Source organism: Natrix helvetica (genome assembly GCF_964273705.1).
Source record: "Natrix helvetica genome assembly, chromosome: 2".
Classification (NCBI taxonomy): Eukaryota; Metazoa; Chordata; class Lepidosauria; order Squamata; family Natricidae; genus Natrix; species Natrix helvetica.
In genome coordinates this window covers 8,824,630-8,833,327 of record NC_138552.1, presented here as the reverse complement: position 1 = coordinate 8,833,327, position 8,698 = coordinate 8,824,630, and positions in this window count along the sequence as shown.

Here is an 8,698-nt window from a genome sequence, read left to right as displayed (position 1 = left end):
CATGCCCACTCAGCAACCAGGCAGAGAATCGGTTGCTAACATTTTTCAATCCCATCCCTGATTTGACATGAACATGTGAGTGAGTGAGCAGGAATGTGTGTATATTGGGTGTGCGAGTGAGTGACTGAGTGAGTGAGTGAGTGAGTGAAAGAGAGAGAGAGAGAGAGAGAGAGAGAGAGAGAGAGAGATTGAAGGAGAGAGAGAAAGGCAGGCAAAGAGGTTTTACAGGGGACGCAAATAACAAAAATTTAGCATCGAGGCTTGGTGCCTTGACTGTTAAGTTATTCTTTCAACCAATTTTAATTCAAAGGCAAGTTTTAATTCGTCTCTCTTGGCAAGCTACTCAGTGGAGCTTGTGAGTGCAACCGAGTGCTGTGTCTGAGATCAGGGGAATGCTGCTTCTTAACATGAAGAGGGTCTTGGGTTTCACAACATCAGTTGTGGGAACAACTGAGCCCAGTGGGATCCCACCTCAGTCCCTGTTTCATCGCGATGGCCCTTTGTGGATTATGGGCTCCTTGGTGCTTTCCGAGCTTGGTGGTTTATTTGTGGACTTTTCCCCCTATGTTTTATTTATTTTATTTATATTACTTTCCATTTCCACCGAAGAGTGTGAGATCTGGGTTTTAAACAATCAAAATCCACATATTTGTTATAATATTCATCACAATACTATTAATAATATTATATATCCATACAATTACAATAGTACATAGCATATTCATTATCAAATTCTCTCCACATTAACATTTTCTCTGTTTTATATCTCCTCCTTTCGAACGTCTGTTTCTATTGTCTAACCATTGATAGAATACATCCCCTCAAGAAATAGTCAGTTTCTTCTTTCTCCTTAATAATGAGCGTTAATCTGTCCATTTGTGTGCATTCTAATATTTTGTTAATTACACTCTCATCTAATGGTATTTCCTCATTTTTCCATTGTTGCGCCAATACAATTCTAGCTGCAGTTAATATATGTAAAACCAGATATATAGTCTTTTTGTCATATTTTTCCAGTAGAATGCCCAACATAAAGGCCCCCGAGAAGCCAGATGGTTCCATCCGCCTCTGCGTGGATTAAAAGCGTGCACTGAATAAAGCCCTCCAACAGAGTGCTGGAGGTCGCGCATTGCATTATGGGTGCAGCACGCCTGCAAACGACCCCCCACTTATGGCACGCGAGCCAAAAAAGGTTCACCATCGCTGCCATAGAGCAATTGATGGAACGCATGCGCAAGACATTAGGGAGGTTCCAGGAAAAGGGACTCAAAGTGAACCCAGACAAATGCAAAATCGGCGTAAGGCATGTAGAATTCCTAGACTACCTAATACACGGGCACCCCCACTACCAACAGCAAGGTGAAAGCCATAGAGAACGCTCCCACCCTGAAAAACAAGACAGAGCTGCAAGCCTTCTTAGGACTGTTGAACTTTTAAAGTATTTTTTTACAACAGAAGGCCACCGTTACTGAGCCACTCCACAAGCTCCTGGGAAAGACGACGCCGTGGACCTGGGGACAGAAGGAAGACCAGGAGTAAAAGAACTCCTATCCTCCGACAGCATCCTCATCCAGTTCAACCACACATTGCCATTCCTGATAACCTGCGATGCCTCCCCTTTCAGAGTTGAAGCCGTCCTCAGCCACCACCTGCCAGATGGATTGGAAGCCCCGATAGCCTACTACTCCAAGACCTTGGTAACAGCTGAGCGCAACTACAGCCAAATCGATAAGGAAGCCTTGGCCGCGGTGGCAAGGATCAAGCGGTTCCACGAGTATGTGTACGGAAGGCGATTTGAACTTGCTGGGACTCCTTGCCAGAGACCAACAACCTCTCCATACATGTCTCCGAGGATGACCAGGCCATTTTTCTCATGGCTTATGAGTACAAGCTGGTCCACCGACCTGGGAAAGACATCAGCCAGCTGACGCCCTCAGCCGATGTCCGTTGCCAGAACTTGTGGAAGACCCTCCCCCAACCGCCCGAGTACTGCTGATCGACATCGACCCAGCCAGCCCGGTCACTGCCAGAGACATCGCCGAGCACAACCAAAAAAACAAAAAGCTGCGCAAAATTCTGAACTGGGTATTGAGGGGGTGGCCACAGGAGAAGCTGGGGGAAGAGTTCCAGAGCTACCAAAGTAAGCAATCTGAACTGTCTACCATTAAGGGCTGCTTACTGTGGGGAGAGTCATTGTACCCCAAAATCTATGGAGGCAAGCTATGGATGCCCTACACGTGGGACACCTGGGAATAGTGAGGATGAAGGCACTAGCCCAGAGCTACATCTGGTGGCCCAATATGGACAAGGATATTACCGAATGGGTGGCCACTTGCAGACTCTACCAGGAGACGTGACCAGCCCTGCCACGGGCACCCACTCAGGAATGGGAGACAGCCAAGGGCACATGGTCTCACATACATATCGACTTCATGGGACCAGTGGAGGGGCAGATGTTCCTGATCGTCGTGGACGCCCCCTATTCCAAATGGCTGGAGGTCGTCATCATGCCAACTACCATGGCGGAAGCCACCATCCGAGCCCTCCGACTAGTCTTCACTACCCATGGCCTACCAGACATCCCGCAACTGACAGCCAAGACCATGGAGGCATTCCTCACAGAACAAGGGATCCCACATGTACTCATCGCACCATTCAACCCAGTGAGCAATGGACAAGCCAAGCGGATGGTGAGATTAACCAAGGAAACCCTCACCCAGATGGGGCCTGGCAACTGGCAAGAGAAGGTCGACCAGTTCCTTCTTGCCCAACACATCACACCCCATGCAACCACCAACAAGAGCCCAGCCGAACTGTTGATGGGAAGAAGACTGAGGTCCAGGCTCGACCAGTACCACCCGTATTATCTCCCAGAAACCCTCCTGGACTCAGCTCGGCCAACCCAAGCTTTCAACATGAATGACCGAGTGTTCGCCCACAACTATGCCAGATATCCGACCTGGCTGGCAGGCTGGGTTGTGGCCATCACCGGGCCAAAGACATACCAAGTGGAGCTAGAGGACAGGAGAATCTGGAGAAGACACATAGACCAGCTCAGACACCACCTGGGAGACGCTGAGCTAAGGAACCAAGGCAATTGGGCCGCACCCGCAAGTTTGGAACAACCCCCCAAGCAACCGAGATCACTGCCCTGAGGAGCACACTCAACTGCCGGTCAGGAAACAGACGAGCGGGAGCCAGCCCAACCCAGCGGGCACCAAAGTGACTGTATTCCAACCCAAGACGCAACCACTTATTTGGGGTGGAAGACATCCAGTGGAGAGATGGAGTCACAGGAGCCAAGGGAGTCAGGCCGTAACTCGACTCGTGGGCCAAGGAGTTCCAGAAGGTTCCCTCCCAGGCAGCCAGAGGGACAACAGGCTCGGCTGCATCGGCCGAGATCCCAGGAACAAGTGAGCTGCGCAGGTCCAGTCGGCAGCCGGTACGCCCTGCCTACCTGAAGAACTACGTCACATACGTAGGCCAGGGGTTGGACACTGTTCATTCTAGGAGGGGAGGGGTGTTACGTACAGACATAGGTAGTTAGATTTGCATGCTCACTGCGGATTGGTCGCCCAAGCTGCGGGAAGTTTAAACCGCTGTCATTGGCCGGCTGGTTTGCTGGAGCTCCTTAAAGGGCGAGCTCCGGCAGCCCAGCCAGCAGAGCGTGTTATCTTGCTTTGCAAATAAAAGTGCTGAAACTCACTCACACCTCTCGTCTACTATTTTTGTGCCAATCTAACAGAATGGAATGGAATGGAATAGAATGGAATGGAGCAGAACAGAACAAGTATGAATGGAATGGAGTGGAGTGGAATGGAGTGGAGTGGAAGGAAATTAAACGGAACAGAACAGAATAGAACAGGACAGAACGAATGGAGTGGAGTGGATTGAAGTGCAAGGGAAGGAACAGAATAGAACAGAATAAATGGAATGGAATAGAGTGGAGGGAAGGGGATAGGAGGGGAGTGGAAGGGAACAGAAGAAAAATAAGCAATGGAATGGAGAAGAGAATTCTTTATTGGCCAAGCGTGATTGGACATGCAAGGAATTTGTCTCCACTGCTTATTGTTTAGGGAACCATCTTGCCCCCTCCCCCCGGTCCATCTGTCACAGGACAGTTAATTTTAGGGAAATGCATCATTTCATTTCCACTGAGATCCACGGGAAATACCTTTTTCTTACTCCAGTTAGCTAAAAGAAAAGGTAGACTGCCAATGTATGCTTAACTAAGCCTTGCTATCACAAACCAGAAAGAAGCGAGATGGTAGGAGGGATCTCCAATGCAGTGGATACACAAACAACCCAATTATCTGTCTCATCTTAATCTTTGGCAATTTTAGAAGGTTTGTTTATTTATTTATTTATTTATTTGTTTGTTTATTTATTTATTTATTATTTATTATTTATTTATTTATTTATTTATTTATTTATTTATTTATTTATTTATTTATTATTTATTTATTTATTTATTTATTTATTTGAACTTATTAGTTGCCCCCTCTCCCCACAGGGACTCGGGGCGACGTACAAAAGCAACAATCAAAACAGTATCATATAGAGGAGGTAAAAATAAATAAATACATTACAGTGCTTAGAAAAGGTTAAAACCCCAATAACATTAAAAATTTAAAACTAAAAAACTAAAACTAAAACTAAAATTAACAGTTAAACTGTTTGTATGAACTGCGGAGAATTCCTCCGGTGAGTGCCAGGAAATAGGTTATTAATCAATGATATTAGCCCTGTAGGTCTACTGGGCTCATGGCCAATGCATGCTCTTTATTGAAATAGATGTGCCTCTATAAAATAATAGCAGTAACAACAATAATAAGAGACAAAACATATACCAAATGTGGCAGAAAATAATATTAGTTTTTAGGGCAAAGGTACTTTACTTAGCGTTGTTAAAATTTCACTTGGTGAAATGAGATATTGACGTGTTTTTTCTTCCCTCGTATATTTGCGTGCTAGAGTGTTGAGAGGAAATTGTGGGGGCTCTCACAATGTGACAGACACAGGAGATGCTTGCCGGTTCTCACCCCAAAATTTGGGGCACAGTTGGGGTCGTAACCCCAGAACTGCCTGTAATTTCATCCATATGTATTTCCTCTCCTCAGGAATAGAGGTAGTCCTCCACTTACGACCACAATAAAGCCCCAAATTTATGCTGCCAAGTGAAAAATGTGCTAAGTGAGTTTTGCCCCATTTTCCTGCCACAGTTGCTAAGTGAATCCTTGCAGTTGTTACATTAGTAAGCCGGTGGTTAAGTGAATCTGGTTTCCCCCATTGACTTTGCTTGTCGGAAGGTTGCAACGGGTGAGCCCATTGAGAAGGAATGGAAAGTTTCCCTTCCACTTTCAATTGAGGTGCGGACCATCGCCCCTCCTTGTTAGCATATCTCAGATAAGAAATAAAAACCGATAACATGTTCTAATTAAAACAAACTTTAATATGAAAATTAAAATAAAACAAATCTATCTAATTGTTACATTTTGGCAAGAGCAATTGTCGTCCACCTTCTTGGCAGACGAACAGAAGACCAAAAGTCTCTGGAATGTGTGATGTATTAAGAAACGTGTTAAGAAGCATGCACAGTAAATCATTGTCAGATAAGGCCTATGACCTGCGCAGTACATCTTCAGCACGGCTAGCAAACAATTAACACAGTGACACCCATGACCCAGGGGACACTGAGGCCGTCATAAATGTGAGTCAGTTGTGAAGCATCTGAATGCAAATCATGTGACCCTGAGGATGCTGGTCCTAAGTGTGAAAAATGGCCATAACTCACTTTTTTCAGTGGCGTTGTAACTTTGAACGGTTACTATGTGAACTGTTGCAAGTCAAGGAATGTGACTTTTTTTGGGAGGGGAAGCATACCAGAGCTAGACAACAAAGGATTTCGCTGCACCAACATCTCCTCTAAGAAAAAGACCTGGCTAATTGCTACCTGTCCACAATTGGGCGGGACCAAACATCTACAGACCCCTCACACCCTGGACATCAACCGTTTCAACTTCTACCCTCAAAACAATGCTATAGGCCCTTGATAGCGAACGTAAGGCACGCTTGCCATCCCCCCAGCTCAGCCAGCTGGTTGTCGGGTTTCCAACACGCGCATGCACGCCGGCCAGCTGGCCGTCAGGTTTCTGGCACTCTGGCGCGCACGCACCTTCTGGTTTGGGCACTCTGTGCCTAAAAGATTTGCCATCATTGCTATAGGGCCCTGCACATCAGAACAACTAGACCAGTGTTTTTCAACCTTGGCAACTTGAAGATGTCCGGACTTCAACTCCCAGAATTCCCCAGCCAGCATTCGCTGGCTGGGGAATTCTGGGAGTTGAAGTCCGGACATCTTCAAGTTGCCAAGGTTGAAAAACACTGAACTAGACATAAGGACAGTTTTTCCCCGAATGTCATCATTCTGCGAAACAACTAATTCCCACAACACTGTCAAATAATTTACTAAGACTGTATTACTGTTATTCTTCTCATCTTTGCTATTTCCTATTTCCTTGCCTTCTTGTGAGTATAACTTTGTTGCTTGTATCTTTATGATTTATATTGTTTTATTTGGTATCCTAGTATGATTTATGTTGATTGCTTATTGAGTATCCTATGGCTATCCCTAAGTGTTGCATCTTATGATTTAGGATGAATGTATTTTTAGGATAACTATGATCGTGAGTTATCACTTATTGCTTGAATGTACATCGACAGCTTATGCACCAGACAACTGTGTCCTATCATGCTTGGCCAATAAAGACATCAGTGAAGTTCCACTCCATATTTTCTGTTCTGTTCTGTTCTGTCCTATCCTATCTTATTCTATTCCATTCCATATATTGATTATATTCTATTCTATTCCATTTCATATTTTCTGTTCTGTTCTGTTTTGTTCTATCCTGTCCTTTCCTATCCTATCCTGTCCTATCCTATCCTTCCACAATTAATCAGTGGAACAGAAGTTGCCTCCAGAAGTTGTGAATGCCCCAACACTGGAAGTCTTTAAGAAGATGTTGGATAACTATTTGTCTGAAGTGGTATAGGGTTTCCTGCCTAGGCAGGGGGTTGGACTAGAAGACCTCCAAGGTCCCTTCCAACTCTGCTATTGTATTCTTGTATTCTATCCTATCCCATTCCATTCCATATATTCTGTTCTGTTCTGTTTCATATTTTCTGTTCTGTTCTGTTCCGTTCTATTCCATTCCATTCTATTCTCTGCATAAAAAATTACAGAACCAGGTGGATCCAGGCTACCTCAGAATATCCTCCCCCCCCTCTCTCTCTCTCTCTCTCCTTCTTTCCTGCATGTGGAACAAGATTTCTTCTTTGAAACTCAGTTCTCCTTGAAGCCTGAAGCTCTGGGAAATGGAGCAGGGAGCAAACCTTCAGGTGCATGTCAGAAAAAGTGCTAGCAGAAGAGAGCTCTAATTGGGTATTGAATGTCAAATGCGCTCCTGCTGGTTGCCTTTGGATACATGGCTGATGAGAAGCGATTTTTCCGACTCAGAAGAAAACTGCTCTCAAGAGAGGGATCTAAGATTTAAAAGATGGAGAACGTCAGCAGCTGCCTCAACCTGATGGTAGGTAGGTAGGTAGGTAGGTAGGTAGGTAGGTAGGTAGGTAGATGATAGATAGATAGATAGATAGATAGATAGATAGATAGATAGATAGATAGATAGATGATAGATAGATAGATAGATAGATAGATAGATAGATAGATAGAGATCGATAGATCAAAATAATAGAAAGAAGAGAGAGAGAGAGATAGGAGAGAGACAGATAGATAGATAGATAGATAGATAGATAGATAGATAGATAGATAGATAGATAGATAGATAGATAGATGATAAATATAATAGAAAGAATAGAGATAGATAGATAAATAGATAGATCAAAATAATAGTAAGAAGAGAGAGAGAGAGAGGAGATAGATTAATAGATAGATAGATAGATAGATAGATAGATAGATAGATAGATAGATAGATAGATAGATAGATAGATAGATAGATAGATAGATAGATAGATGATAGATAGATAGATAGATAGATAGATAGATAGATAGATAGATAGATAGATAGAATGGAAGAATGGAGATAGATAAATAGGTAGGTAGGTAGGTAGGTAGGTAGCAGTGACGTGCGGTGAGGTTTATGGCTGGTGAGGCTGGTGACGTCATCAGGAAGGCGGGGAATGGGACCACATGTGCTGGAGGCTGAGGCTGCCTCAGCCTCCAGCACACGTGATCCCATTCCCTGCCTTCCTGAGCGCACTCCGCAGTCCCCAACAGCAGCTGCTTTTCAGTCCTTTTCTGAGCGTCTGGCGTTTAGGACATCCAGCTATCTACCTAAACTCCAGACGCACAGAAAAGCACTGAAAAGCACTTCGCCTCCAAGCCACTTCGTCTTGATGATGTCACCGCAGCTGCTGGACGCGGCCAGATGGAGGTAGCCAGAGCGACGCCGAGGCGGTCCGGGCGGACGAAAGAGCAAGCGAGCGATGGAGGATCAGGCAGCCTGATCCTTGGTCGCTCACCCACCAGACTGCCTCGGCACCACTCTGGCTACCTCTGTCTGTCCGCGCCCGGGAGCTACGGCGACATCATCAAGACGAAGTCCAGCGGAGGCAGAAATGTTGTCGGCGCTCCAGGACTTCGTCTTGATGATGAAGCCATGAAAGCGACTGGGGAATG